The 16,008-nt window shown below is 32.8% G+C and overlaps 1 protein-coding gene across 1 annotated transcript in view; it reads right to left on the bottom strand.

Annotated features, from left to right (window-relative positions):
- The window catches only part of LOC122815068, a 194,020-nt gene that overhangs the window by 141,845 nt on the left and 36,167 nt on the right, over positions 1 to 16,008 (bottom strand). The gene's annotated exons all lie outside the window — the stretch shown is intronic.

Below are 16,008 nucleotides of genomic sequence, written 5' to 3'. Positions count from 1 at the left end.
TCTAATAGGATAAATAAATAATTCCAGTTAATAGAATCAAATACACTATCAATATCTAAACGAATCAAAGTCAAATTTAAAAAAAAATGCAAACGAGAGTCCAGGTACCTCAAAAACGAACAATCTTCTTTATTATGAACATAGGAGCAAACAGAATATAAGCGCTTTCGTCTTGAGCACAAGACTTCCTCAGATACCCCCTACATGTGTTTCCTTTAATTTATATCTAAACCCATTTGCCATCAATTAAAATTTAAAAGGGAAATGCTGATAGCTTATTCTTTCATTCAGCAAAAAATATAAAAAATATGTAAAAAATATAAAAAATATATGTTTACAAAATGCATTTTAACTGTTAATGTTAATACTTCCTATACCTATAAAAACAACACAAAAACAATTACTAGAAACTTTGACTTTGTTTCCATGGGGGATTCTAATATCAACACTAATATCAATTTACCTGCAATGGACATTAACGGAGAAATACCTATACTTAAGGACATGATTTTCATGTTTGAAAAAAGACTTTTTAAGCTAAAATGTGTTCAAATAGACAATGGGTATTTGCAATGCTGTTGCAATCTTGGTATTGTCCCACAAGGACTTAGAATGTTCAAGTACCCTTTTGGTATTTCTTATACTAGTGAGGTGATTAATGAATTTCACGCTTTTTTTGAAGAATGTGGAATTAAATTAATTACAAAATTAATTAAACACAATGAGGTCACCACTGATGTATTAAAGAATCAAGTAGAGAAGTTGAACAATAACATTTTAAAAGATTTATTATTTACTGAATATGAGAACTTGTACAAAAAAGTTTTACTCAGAGTGAACAAAAGGATTGACAATATACTTTTAAAAAAACAGAAAAAGTTATTAAGAGATAAAAAAAAACAGTATGCAGTTAAAAAAGAATATCCGGGGCCTAAAACTAATGAGAACTATATTAAAAATAGGACTGGAGATGACCACATATTGAGGGAAGGGGGGACAATTCAACATACAAGAGAGAATAGAACTAGGCATGGGACACACAGAGGTTTGGATGAATTAGATTATTTTTCAGAACAGCAAAAAAATTTTTATATACCAAGAAGGTCGGAGAGACTGGCCAACAAGAGCAGATACAACATGGATTCAGGTCAGAACTATCCACAGACACCACACTCAGAGAAGCAGGATTGGACAAGGGTAGGAACGAAAGTGAAGTAATTTATGAGGCTGATGTAGATGGAATTGTGGCTGAGTACAATGGATTTAAGATATACAATTACACTACAACTATTTTGAGAAAAGAACATTTCTTGCTATTGTCCAAAGGGTTTCAATTTGTGTCTACTAGTTATGGAGACATAGCTAATGCCTTAGATGATCTGAAGTTGTATTTTAGAATGCTTAATTTAGAAATGGTGTGTAAAAACGGTATTGAATCAGACCCTGAAAGTAAAACAGGTCCCAACAGGGGAAGTACTATAAATCCCCTCCTTCATCCAGTACTCACGACCTTTGAAAAACATGTGACTAATGAATTATATGAAGCATTTGCCAGGAATAAAAACAACAGGGGACCATCTAATTTAGACAAGGTAGAAAGAACACTGCTTAATGAATTAAGGAATGAAAATAATGTACGTATTATGAAACCTGATAAGGGAGGGGGCGTTGTTTTGTATGGTACGGAAAAATACAACAATGCTATTACAGATATTTTGTTGGACGCCAAAACTTATTCGGCAGTATCCCTTAATGAGATTAACATAGCGTATGGGAGGATTGATTCATTGTTGGAAGAATATGCATTAGAAAATAAAATTACTGGAAAGACCTTGTATTTTCTGAAGCAATGCAACCCCAAATTTCCAAGCATATTCAAGGTGCCAAAAATACACAAAAATATAAAGGAACCTCCATTCAGACTGACTGTGTCCGCAAAGGGCTCCAAAACACACCCTATAGCGGTATTTCTAGACTACTGGACTAAAGAGATAGTCATTAACACTGATCACTTAATCAAAGATTCCTGGGAATTTTTGAGTAAGTTAACACACGAAATTTGGAAGGGTAATTTGAGTTTTCTTACTATTTATGTCAGTGATTTGTTTACTAGCATACCCAGGTTGGAGGGACACAAGTATTTTAGTGATAGTGTGTATAGTGTGATAGTGTATATAATTTTTCCACCTTGTCTTATGACAAAATTCAACTAATTTTGGAATTAATGGAGGTAGTGCTTGACAACAATTTTATTAATTTCCAAGGTGAATATTATCAGCAGACTAGTGGGGTAGCAATGGGGGCAATGGGGGCAGCCTGCGCCCCAGTTTATGTGAATTTAGTCATGCTTGAATGGGAGAATAGATACAACAAACTAAGGATGGCTTTCGGTCAAAAATATACAGAAAAACCACCTGGTGTAATAGCTATTTACATTACACCAGCAACCACCCCTTGTTTATGAAAAGGAGTTTAATTAAAGGGCAAGCAGTACATGTTGCTCATATGACGTTCGATAAAAATGATCTAGATTATGAATTTAAGAATTTGAAATCCATGTTTTTAGAAAGGGGGTATCCCAATGTACTAATTACTGAAGTGCTGGAGGAAGTTTCCAGAGGTTGGGGTAACAGGTACAAGTCATTTCAGGGAAGCCCTTGGAAGGTAAGGAAAACAGTAGCAACAACAATAATAAAAACAAATCTAAGATTCAAAAGGTAAACAAGTATCAGAGAGCTTGCGTTATAGAATACAATGTTTTTTCTAGACCATTTATGCATACTATTCAAGCTAACTGGAGTATGCTTAAGGTGAATAAAGAATTATACGAAATGGTTGGTCAAGCACCCTCTTTTTCTTTCAGGACAGGGATGAACTTCAAAATAATATTTGAGTCATCTGAACCTCAAAATAAGTATGTTGAAAAGGCTACCCTCCCTTGTGGTAGCAGTAGGCAATGTTCAAACATCTTTAGGGAAAATATTATACATTTGCAAAATGGGCTTGGGAGTATAGTCAGATTTTGCAAAGGTAATTGCAATACCAAAATGCTAGTATATCTGGCTATTTGCAATGGGTGCCCTACGTTTTACATAGGAAAAATGGAGAGGGCACTCAAAGATAGGAAGTATGAATATAGCTATGATATAAAGACCAAGAAAGAGACTAGTGCTCTATATAAGCATTCTATCAACTGCACCTCTTGTAATGGATACAGATTTGGTATAATAGATGTTGTTAGAAGTAACCTAAGGGACAGTGACCCAAAAACATTCTTTTAAACAAAGAACTAAAATGGCAACTCAGGTTAAAGTCAAACATATTTCCTGGCTTGAACGAATACATTTCTGTAAAACCTGTATTAATTTTAAAAGCTTCACAAGTATAAATCAGGTAACATGACGAAGTATTGTTTATTTTCAACATTGAAGGAAATAAATAAACAACTGCATACATTGATTACATAACAAACATATGAAAAATAAGTTTTTTATGAAATGTTTTAGCATTATAGTTAGTACAGTGTTGTTTTTATAGGTATAGAAAGTATTAACATTAATAGTTAAAATGCATTTTTTAAACATATATTTTTTATATTTTTTACATATTTTTTATATTTTTTGCTGAATGAAAGAATAAGCTATCAGCATTTCCCTTTTAAATTTTAATTGATGGCAAATGGGTTTAGATATAAATTAAAGGAAACACATGTAGGGGGTATCTGAGGAAGTCTTGTGCTCAAGACGAAAACGCTTATATTCTGTTTGCTTCTGTGTTCATAATAAAGAAGAATGTTAATTTTTGAGGTACCTGGACTCTCATTTGCATTTTTTGATGAGTTTTCTACAATTACTTTGTTTATATTTGGTTAAAGTCAAATTTTTATTTAATTGTTTAACTGTTTCAATAAAATTAAAGTTATTTTTATGTTATCATATGAATTCCTATTCACTATGAATCCTGTTTGATCATCGTCAATCAAATTAGGCAACATTTTTTATAATCTATCAGCATAAATAGACATGAACATTTTGTAATCTACATTGAGTAACGAAATGGGTCTATATGAGGAACATTTGGTTGGATCTTTGTTTGGTTTTAATATGGGAGAAATAAAAGTGTGTTTCCAAGAAGGAGGGGTTTTGATAAAGTTTTGTGCGAGGTTAAAGACTTCTTGAAGTAATTTTAGTGCCATATTAGGAAATATTTTATACATTTCTGGAATGATGCCATAATTTCCTGGGGCTTTATTTTGTTTTCATTTGTTAAATTGTGTTTAAATATCTTTAAAGGAAATGGATTTGTCTATAATATCTTTCTGTTCAGTAGATAGTCTATTATTAGTATATTTGCTAACAAAGGTTTTTATATCTTCTTTAGGATCTATTGTATTAGAATTTTGGTTGATATTGTTAAAGAAATTTCTAAATTCCGATAGAATGTTGCGAAGATTAGTTACCATCTTTTTTTTTTTTTTTGAGGAGAGAATATTTCTTTGATATGATTAATTTTATTTAATCTTTTAGTTTTATTAGCCAATAACTTTAAAGATTTTGGGTTATTTGAATAATTAATTAATTTATATTTTTTCTGCAATTATTTTTGATTTATGGTTTAATATTTCAATATATTTATTATTTAAAGAGTTTATTTCCATTTGTTTATCAATAGTATCTGTATCTACTTTCTAATTGAGCTTTAGATTATCTATTTTATATTGTATATCACAAAGTTCTTTATCCCATAATTTCTTTTTATTATAATACCAGCTCATAATTTTTCCGTATAGATATGCTTTTAAAGCATCCCATAATTTTTGATATGTCATTTGAATTATTCAGTTGTAAAAATTTTGAATTTCAATTATAATGAATTCTTTAAATTCTTTTAATGTTGTAATATAAACTGGTATTCTTTTGATTTGAATAGTAGAGATATTGTTGATATCGAAATCAAAAATAATAGCATTATGGTCAGAAATAGGGCATGTTATTACGTTTGTATTACTTAGAAAATCTAATAGGTCATTGGAAACCAAAACTCTATCAGTTCTAGAATATGTATTATGTCTGTGGGAATAAAAAGTATAAAATAATGAATTTGGAGTCATAAAATGATTAATATCTTTTAAAAGAAATATTTCAATAAAATCTGTTAATTTCTTAGCTGACGATGAGATCTTCCTTTTACCTTTATTAGAAGAATCTTTATGATCTAATATACAATTAAAGTCCCCTGCTATTATTGATTTTCCTTTTGTAAATTGCACAATCTGATCTAAATGTTGTTTAACTGTGTTAGTACCTATACCTGGAATCCAATATATATTAAATAATGTATACATTTTTTTATTTAGTTCCAAAGTTATAGCACAAAACATTCCTTTATAGTCTTTATAGTTATCTGTTATTTTAGGTAATGGTAGTGAGTTATTCCACAAGATGGCTACTCCTCTCTTTTTTTGAAGATGTTCAGAGCTTACTAAAACAGAATAAGATTTATTATTTAGCTTAGATAAATCCTCCGAGAGTAGGTGAATCTCTTGCAAAAATATTAGTTGAGATTTATGAAGTTTAAGGTATCTAAATAAATTACCTTTTTTACCTGGATTATTTAAGCCATTAATGTTAATGGAAAGACTTTTTATAGCTGTCATTTAAGATTAAACAAAATAAATCAGAATTGACGATCAGGTGTTAATATTATATTACTTTCTAGTAATTTAGTATGAGATTTCCCAGTTGGAATAGAAATAATCATCTTCAGATCTCTTCGAATGAACTTACTATTCAAATTAGTGGTGAACAACAATAAACTTTCAAACAAATAATACCATAACTGATTAGTAAAACAATATTTACAATCCAACCCCCTTCTGGAGTTTAAAACTCCCAATCTAGGTGACATAGTATAACCTAAATTAACCCATAATCTAGTAGCAACATTAAACCAGCTACTGTCTAAAAAATAAAGTTATCTTCAGGTAAAAATTCCAAACTGTAGCAATACTACTATTAATATGTGAAATGTTGCTATCACAATAAGCAGGTGTAAAAAAAACATTTGTGAATTTAATCGAACTATGAATCATAAACAACCCAGCTAGATTATCATGTTCTATACATTTTCTGAGTACTAGCAACATATCAGCGTCTTGTAGTAATTAAACATTTTTACATTAATTCATGTGAACACTTTATACTAACAAGATAAAACAAGAAATGGATACGAAAAAGCATGGTATTCGGCAGTTAGACATGTTGTTAGGAAAATTCTAAAATCCCTGTTGCTCATATTATTTATAGTCATTTGATGAATCTGAAAAACTTCTACCAAAAAAAATCAAGATCAAATATGTGAAACATCTAAAGGAAACAATTGGAGCAACATAACCATAGTTAATATTCTAATGTTCAACCTCCATACATTTATATATATTCATAAGCCATGCTGTAAATTAAACGTTGCATATAAAATAAAGTCAAAATAATATTACTTTGATCATCTTGTGTCCAGGATGGCAAGGAAGGCCTTTCACTTTACAGATCTCATAAGTAATAGCATTGCTTCTGAAGTGAAAAAAAAAATTATAACCCCCCCTATACTCATCTCTCATCATGCCAATAATAGAGTACAATGCTCACATAGATATGTACCTTACCAGACATCTACAGCAAATGAGGAGATCCTTAAGATCTCTCAATATGGACATTCAGGTGCATGGCATACATGAACAAACTGAAATTACTGTTACAGTACTCTTTGTAGTATAAACTTTTTAGAGGCAACCTGTGCCTTACCTACAGAGCAATCTCTGATCCTGCCTTAATAAAAATGCTTCAAATCTATAAGTCACAAGGGGCAACATTCACTCACTTTAGGGATCCCAACTCAGCCTGTGTCCTCAATACAATTCCCCAGAGAAACATTTATGTCTCATGAATGTTGTCATTCCTCAGGGAGAAATTCTCAATTCAAGTCAAAAAGAACTTCTCAATGACTCTATATATGCATAACTTTAGGCAACTGGATGAGAAACAGTAAATTTAGACTGGGAGTTTCACCTGTGTCCTGTTAGATAGGAGCAGTCAATGTTAATCTTTTCTGCATGAAAATATAGTCTGTATCTCTATTATTTAATAAGAAATAAGAGTGAAACATGACCAGACTTATAAGGACCCAAGGGCTATTAGCTTTGTAACCTCCTATGATCCTATGTAAATCTATGATTTGTCAATAGAGGAGAAAAGAACAAACTATGTTCACTAAAAGCTGCTTTGGGTGTAATTTTTTTGCATGTCAGAACTACCAAAAAGGTATCTAAAAGAGTTGTTTTTCCTTTTTCTTGTGGTATATTAAACTTATAATTTAATTATGTGGCATTAGTGAACATCTATAAAGTTAGTTGGGAAACAGTATAAATTGCAATTGCACAAGACTGTAGATTTCAGGTAAATAAGTGTAGTTAAACAGAATGTAGGATCACTTAGTGTGTTTTTTTTTCTTCAATATATAACATCAGAGATAAAGTACTGAAGTAAGACCTGCTAACAGATGCATAAATCATTTAACATATTTAAAATGCTTTGACTTAATACATAAGAAACAAATGCATGCCAAAATGATATGTAATAGTCTATAAGCAGTGTAGTAAGAAAACTACCATTTAATTGTATCCAAGTGTTTCTTAATATGTGATGACAATTATTAAAGAGTTAAATGATTAGAAAAAGGAAACAATTTACAGCCTAAACAAGCAGTGATTGTACTTTAACTCCTGTTTCAACAGTAAATGGAGAGGAACTAGGTTTGTTTGTTTGTGGAATGACAACAAGTTAACCGTACACCAAAAAGTTAATTAGTGGAAAGTTAAAGGTCACACAAATTGTAAAAATGTGTTTTTGCTGTATACTTTTTATCTCCATGATTCCCAACCATCATCTTTCCTTCTATTGGTCTTAAACCCATTTATTTCCCTATACTGGATATCCCCTGCATGGATATGACATCTTACCAGCAGATCTGTCATTCAAGGAACCATGGCATTATTTGTGCCCTCTACTAGTGACCAATCAATGATAGCATTTCTGATAAGGCCCTATCCTCCTTTCCTAAAGGCTGACACAAGCATCTCATAGTTAAGGACATTCTACATCCTTCAAATGAAAATGGATTCTCTTTTATATAAGTTAAAAAGAGCTATCATCACCAGCTAGGGATAATATGAGCACATTCTTCATCCTGTCCTTTCCTGTGTCAAGCAAGCCATCACTTGTACGGTGGTAACCAACTAATTGACACCACCATTCTTCACATCCCCAGGATAAATGAGCACATACCAGCCAATTACTTCTACATCCCTTACCCGGGTCTTCTTGTGTCTGAGCTAATCGAACTGAGGCCAACTAAGTTATATTTTATGCATTTTACTGCTACTGCAAGCATACAGGATCCTAAATATCAAAAACATGTTTTTGAAAACATCTAAATATTTTTTATTAAATTCTTAAAGATGATTCATGAATTATATTCACAATGTATTTTTGTAAATGACATAACCAGAATATACCTAGTGGCAAAGAGAATGACATGAACAGAAAGTATTCAAAAATGAAGTATCTTGTTACTGTCTCGAATTAGAGAATCAGCTGTTTACCCCATCTTTTGCCAGCGTCTCAAAGTTCCAAGTCTACGTAAATAGACAGAGTCCAAGGTCAAATGTCAAAGCTGGATGTTTATTTATGTGAGCGAGCTTCTCATCATCTGGCAGGGTCATTTGCAACACAACTGAACCTCTCGAGCTCAATCCAAATGACTATTTTTTGTATGTGAAGCGGGAAACCAACGGTAATGCTTTTCAAAGGATTTTTTCTTTCATTTTTTTTAAAACAACTGCTACTCGAGAGCTTAACACCACGAGCAAGCCATTCAGATGAAAATAGTCAAAGCACACAACTATCACCAACAGAACCAGCCACCACATTAGTCACCATCCCAGCTTTTCCCAGCTATATTAAAACAATAAATACAAAGAAATCCTAGATAGCAACCAGCTGTCCTTACCAAGCATAAACACAAGAACTCAATACCAACATATTCCCGAAAAACACTACCTTTCACGCCACTTTATCTATCGAACTCAAAGAACACTTCACCATCCGCATACAGGCAGGCAACCAACACATCAACCAGAGAAGCAACCAGCATGGGACTGACATACAAACAAGTCCAAAAAAAGTACATAACCATTCCCAAACCAACAACACCTAATCATCAGCAAAAAAAAGAAAATAAAACACATATAGCCATTCTCCACGATGCCACCTTACCCCTTTTCAACTCACATCAAGCATCGGAGCATATCTAACCAGCACTACACAGCATCCACGAAGTAGTATGGCTTCAAACAAAGATAACACCCACAGAGGCAACCCCTCTATAGGCATCAGACAGAATAATATGACCAAATCATCAGAACGAACACTAGATGTATACTATAGACTATTAGTACAAAACCAATAAGCCAAACGAAATACGTTACATTACCATAACTATTTTTTATGAGCAAGATATCATTAAAAGGCAAAGAGAAAATAATAAAACAAAACCACAACACGTTACAATAAACAAAATTAAATAGCTCACCTGTAAATCCAGATTAATTTCCTCGATTTATAGGGTCTTTGTAACTAGAAACTTATATTCAAAAAGATTATCACCCAAAGTTAAGTATCCCAGAACCAAAATGTTTAAATAACCTTATGTGTATAAGTCATTTCTTTAGCTTCTTTTTGAATCAAATGTTTTCCAAGTGTTGCTCTCAGCGTTTCTTTTGAGACTAGTTGAAGCCCATTCCATATATTCAATTCTTTCTATTATTTTATTGTTTTTAATAAATAAAATTGCAGTATCCAAGTCTTCAAAGGTTTTTTTGACCATCTTGAAAAAAGATTTTTAGTTTTGCTGGAAATAAAAGGCTAGCTTTAATTTGATGTTTCTTAAGTTCTTTGAGTAAAGGTAAAAATAATTTTCTTTTAGAGATTACAGCTAGGGAATAATCATTATCAAATCTAATGATTTTGTCTTTTATTTTGATTGGTGATTTTGCCCAAGCTGTTTTTAATACCAGTTCTTTGTCATGTGAAGAAAGAAATTTCACAATTACAGATCTAGTAAAATTGGACTTGTTATTTTTAGACATTGCCAAGGATCTATGTGCCCTTTTGAGACCATATGAGAGAGCCTCTGGTAATTCCAAAATTTGAGGCAACCAAGAAGATAGAAATTTCACCATATCTGATCCTTCAATACCTTCGGGTAAGCCAAATATTCTTATATTACTTTTTCAAGATCTATTCTCAAGATCATCTACTTTTAATTGAAGAAATGTATTTTGTTTCAATAGAAATTCAACATTATGCTCATTCTCCTTTGTTCTGGTATCAATGGCATTCAGAGCAGTTTCTATACCTGATATCTGTTTCTTCTGTTGTGTAGGGTCTTCATGTATGATGTCCATTTGCTGCGTACATTTCTCCTTAAAATTATCTATTTTCATATTATTTTCATATCCATTTTGTCTAGTTTTGAAGAGAGTTCTTGTATATTAGATATTAACGATTGAAGTTCTTTTTTAAATGATTCTTGTTGAGAAGATTTGTTATGGCTCATGTTGTTCTGTTACTGAAGATTTCTAGTAGATTTTTTGACAGGAAAATTTAATATTTAAGCAAAATTTTTTTTAAAAAATTATCCTAATATATTGTTTAAAAAAATTGTTTAGGATAAAAATCCAGTTTTAGGATAAACAGGAATTAAAATTCATGTCAGGAATGAATTTGAAAGACAGAGCTAGTAGAACATGCTGCTACCTTGTGGACATCTTGGCCATGCCCCCAACTTCTAATTTTTGAAGTGTAATTAATGCATAAGATTTTGTTGTTTTAATGGGAAAGAAAATAAAAGTGTTCTGTTAAATGAATATTTTTTGTTTCAAGTTAACAATATCATCAAATGCTGCAGGGGTTTTATGTGGAATCCTCAAGGCCTGTATAGATTTTAATTTTATCTGATATTTTGTTTTTTTTCTGTTATTATTTTTTGTTGTGTCTAGGCAAGAGGACTGATCCCTAAAGGACTTGTTTCAACCATGACCTACTAATACAATCAAAGAAAGGCAATAACTGGTTAAAGTATAAAATGTTAATTTGACTAGTAATATTGTGCGTATGTGTTACACACATTAATATGGTGCATGCTCCAAAAAAATAAATAATGAAAAAACATCACTAGATTGATGAACAAAGTCAAATGAAGAAAAATATAGTCATTGGCTTAGCACAGCATCACAACTAGAAAGCTGGTTTTGGAATAACAGCAGTAATACAACCTTTATTTATGGGTTTACTCCTATGTCATACTGTCTAAAGTGGTTCTCCTTGACTTTTTATTACTTATTGTCACAGTGGGTCAGAAAAGATGGAAGATTAGACAAAGACTGCTACAGACTGTGCTCCAGACATTCAGTTCATGAATATTGAGGACCTTCCTATTGTAGTCAATGAGTGTTAATGTGATAGCTAAGAGAAGTTTGGAAGCACATGAGGATTGCAGAGAAGAAGGGAGAGAGAGTAGAATTAGAGACTATAGCCAATGACAAGACAGCATACAAAATGTAATTATTTGTACATTGTGTAAGAAGAAGAGATGCATATTTTGACATGGTGAGGCATCAAGTTATGACCAAAATTAAGCAGTGCTGTCCATTTATAGTATAAATCAAGATTAATCTGCAGATTCTGCTTATAAAGGTTTGTATTGAATATTAGTAATAGAGCTGGTGATAAAGATAGAAACAATGCACTTGAATCCACCATCAATTATGTATTCCCTTAATGTAACCTGTGCCTGTTTCACAACCAAGTGAGAGAGCCTATAATTGGTGGTGAGGAGTAACAGAGAAGCCTTATCATACATCAGCAGCCCCAAATGTGCTCTTTCAAAACAACACCCACATCAACACAAAGAGCTACATCTCATGGAGCCTCTACCTCTAAGCCCATATGGCAAGTCACCACACAATCCAACATTCTAGTCATTGGAGACTCCATCATCAGACACACTGATGTCCCTCTCACCAGGCTCAGTAAGGAGAAAGTTACTTATCGTAAGTTAAGTTGCTTATCAGGGGCTAGGATCCACCACATTACGCATGCAATCAGGTCATTGGATCACAATTACCAATATGACTCAGTCACAGTCCATGTGGGAGTTAATGATCTGAGACGTACTTTCCTAGACTATATGAAGAGAGAAATCATGGAGCTCTAGAAATACGTGTCTCAGGCTGGTATGAACCTAGCATTGAGCAGCATTTTATCTTCTCCAAGGATGATGCCACAATACAAACAAAAGATGATTGACTTTAATAATTGGTTTACTTCCTGGTGTCATTCTAAGGGGGTGCAATATTTGTCAAAATGGAAGGAGATGGTCATTATACCATGCTGCTTTGCCAAGGATGGTCTGCACCTCTCCCCTCTAGGCTTTCAACTATTAGCTAAAACATTGTCTTCCCCATAGTGCCTTTTTTAGGCAATGACAAACTGAAAGTACTTCTGACATAGCAAATCAAAACCAAGAAAATCTAAAGGTATTATAGCTCAGTGCTAGGAGTCTAAACAAAAAACTCCACTCCCTAGAAGCTCTCTTTACTCTAAAGAATGCTGGTATCTGTGCAGTCATTGAGGCATGGTTTAAAGCCCCAGAGAGCACACTAACAGTGCAAGGTTATAATGTCTTCCACACATTTAGGCCAGCTACTTCACAGGCAGGGACTAAAGGTGGAGGTGTCTCATTTACATTAAAAATAAATATACTTCAAGGCTGGTCAAACAGGACAATGCACATGAGCTACTCCATGTTCAAATCACCATAGGTAAAATCCAATACCACTTCCTTGCAAGCTATAGGTCCCCAATATGGCTTAGGAAACTCATACCATGTATTTAAACTTATTAGAAACACTAAACATCCAACCCAATACCGTATTCATGGGTGACTTTAATTACCCCACTATTAAGTGTGAATCTTATATAACACTAAATGTACATGCACAGAGATTCATGAATTTTGTAAACATAAACTCCCTGGACCAGATAGTCAATATACCAACCAGGGGTGGAGCCATAGTGGATCTGTTCCTCACTTATATGGAAAACTGCTGCACACCCCAGACTGTAACACCTTCCTGGTAAGGTCAGACCACAAAATGGTCTCCTTTGAAGTAAGAATAAAACCTGGACCCCCAGCTAAACCTGGAATATTCAGGAACTAATCTAAGAGTAACCTCCTGCTACTGAGAACCTGACAAAATTTCAAGCCCCCATAAACCCTGAGAACACTGCTGCCTATGCAGACCTGTTCACAAAAACTCTGTACAAGTATGTTAATAGCTGCATAGAGGTAGCTGTACCCACCAGAAAGAAGTACAGAACTAACTCTAAAAACAAGCTACCCTGGTGGAATCACAAAATCAATCGTCTTTATAACAGGAGAAGAAAATCATGGCAAAAATTAGAAAGTGCAGCACCCAGCAGGATAAAAGCACTCTCATCAAACTAAACAAACAACTCAGAGGAAAAATAAAGTTTTCCAAAGCCAAATATGAGGTAAGTTTGGCCTCCCAGGCCAAGGACAACCACAAAACTTTCCTTAGCTATGCCCACAACCTCAAAGGTAATACACAATTGTTTGCAGAGCTCACTGTAAATGGAGCCACCTATATTGAGCCAGAAGATATAGCAAATCTCTTGGCTGATAAATTCATCTCCACTTTACTCCTCTCTCCAACTTAACCTTCTCTCAGGAAATATCATCAAATATAACTCCACCTACTATCATTAGGGAACAGGTCTTTAATGCTGTCTCTAAGACCAAGAACACTGCATCACTAGGCCCAGACAATATCCCAGGATGCCTTCTAAATTGCATGAAACATGACCTATCAGGGCCTCTGGAATTACTATTTTACTGTAGCCTCCAAACAGGCTTTGTGCCTCATGAATGGAGACTGGCAACAGTCATCCCTCTGCACAAAGGTGGGTCATCTACAGACCCTGGTGTGGCACCTATGTCTCAAATGGACACATGTAACCTGTAAATGGTTCATCTCCCAGGCCCATGCTTACACTTATCAAGGGTATCAGAACTTGACAGAGATTTGGGATGCATGGCTAGGCTTAAAAGGCCCTTGTGGTTTTTAGCTTAGTACCTCTGAACCTATGTGCACTGCCATTTATACAGGAAAGTACTACTATGAAAGTACTACATTCTACATCAGCTTTCCTTGTGTACCTTATCTTCATACCAGCCTCAGTTGCATATCTGTTCTATAATCCTGTCATAAACTGTTTTGAAATGCTGCCTATTTCTTCTTCTTCTGCTTGATGTGCTCAAGCTCTTTTTTTTTCAAAACAGGTTTATTGTTTTAACATATAAAATAAATATCATAACAATTTTATACAAGTAATTAAAAATAGGTATTATTATAATATTCAACAAAATAACTAAAGTATTTACAAAGACATCCACTACAATCAGATCAATTAATTAAACTAAAATACCATGCTATTGAAATTAAAATTTTTTTAACAAATTTTGTAAATTATCCCATACAATAAAAAAAGATGTTTTTCTATTTGTTCTAGTCCTAATTGTGTTTATTTCCATATGGCACACTATATTCATAACATTTTTAAATTCATTGAACGAAGGAGGTGTATCTGAAATCCAATTTCTAGTTATTATTTTCCTAGCCACTGCTAGAATAGACCATAACAAGGGAAGCTTAACCTTTTTAACACTTTGAGGTACAGGTGTGTTGAATAATATAAGAGATTTAGAAATAATGAAATTATCTGTAAAAAGAGCCTGCAAAAATTCATTAAATGACTTCCAGTATTCTTTCAATTTTATACAGTCATAAAACATATGAGCCCAGTCAGCATTAATTTCTACATTACATCTCTTACATAGATTATCTTTATTATTTATTTTATTCATCATCAAAGGTGTATAAAAATTTCCATGTATAAAGTCTCCAGACAATGGAAGACGTAGTTCTATAAGCAGATTCCAATATATATTGTTTATCTTGTTGATTTGGTGGGTCCCCATTAATAGAAGTGAAATAATTCCAGTATGAATCTACACTATAAAAAGTTTCTGGTCTGATAACGTTATGTATGTATGAAAGTTTACCTTTATCAGAAACTTTATGTTGTAAATTTAATATCAAGTAATCAATCAGTGTTGGAATAGATTCTTTAACAGTTATAGACATTAAATCTATTTTATTAATGAGATGTTGTCTAAAGGTCTGAACCTCTAACCAGCAAGTTTCTCTTAGATCAAATTCTTGTTTTAAGAAATCTAGATTTTTAACTTTATTATCAGATATCAACTGATACCAGTACTTTAGATCATTATCTATAGCTAAATTAGTTCCTTCAGAAGTGGATGACAAAAGCATACCCTGAGTATACATTATAGGAAATACAATAAAATTCCATTCCCTATACTTAGAGTGCATGAATATAAAGTTACGATAATTAATAATAATATTTAATGGGTAACAAACCATATGTTTAGGTGTAATAGGTGAAGTACAAAATTCCTTTAGTAACCATAACATGGAGTTATTTACAATCATATTTTTATGTGTTAAGGAGATTTTCATGAAGTGTATACTAATTAGCTCCCAATAATCTTTCCATTTTGTGACATATGACTGATCTATTAATAAAGTAATAACTTTTACAATAGAAGAGATAGTATATCAATTAAAGTCTGGAAAAGAAATACCCCCTTGAGACCAGCTATTAGTATGTTTCTTTAATGCAATCCTAGGTCTATTAGGTGCCCATAAGAAATTTAACATTAGTGTGTTCAGTTTCTTGATAATTATTTTTGTAGGTGGAAGTACTATTGATTGTATTAAGTATAAAA

Source organism: Protopterus annectens, chromosome 11.part0, assembly GCF_019279795.1.
Source record: "Protopterus annectens isolate FY-2018-M chromosome 11.part0, PAN1.0, whole genome shotgun sequence".
In the NCBI taxonomy this organism is placed as follows: domain Eukaryota; kingdom Metazoa; phylum Chordata; order Ceratodontiformes; family Protopteridae; genus Protopterus; species Protopterus annectens.
The sequence above is the reverse complement of the archived record's forward strand: the minus strand, read 5'-3'. Positions and strand labels throughout refer to the sequence as shown.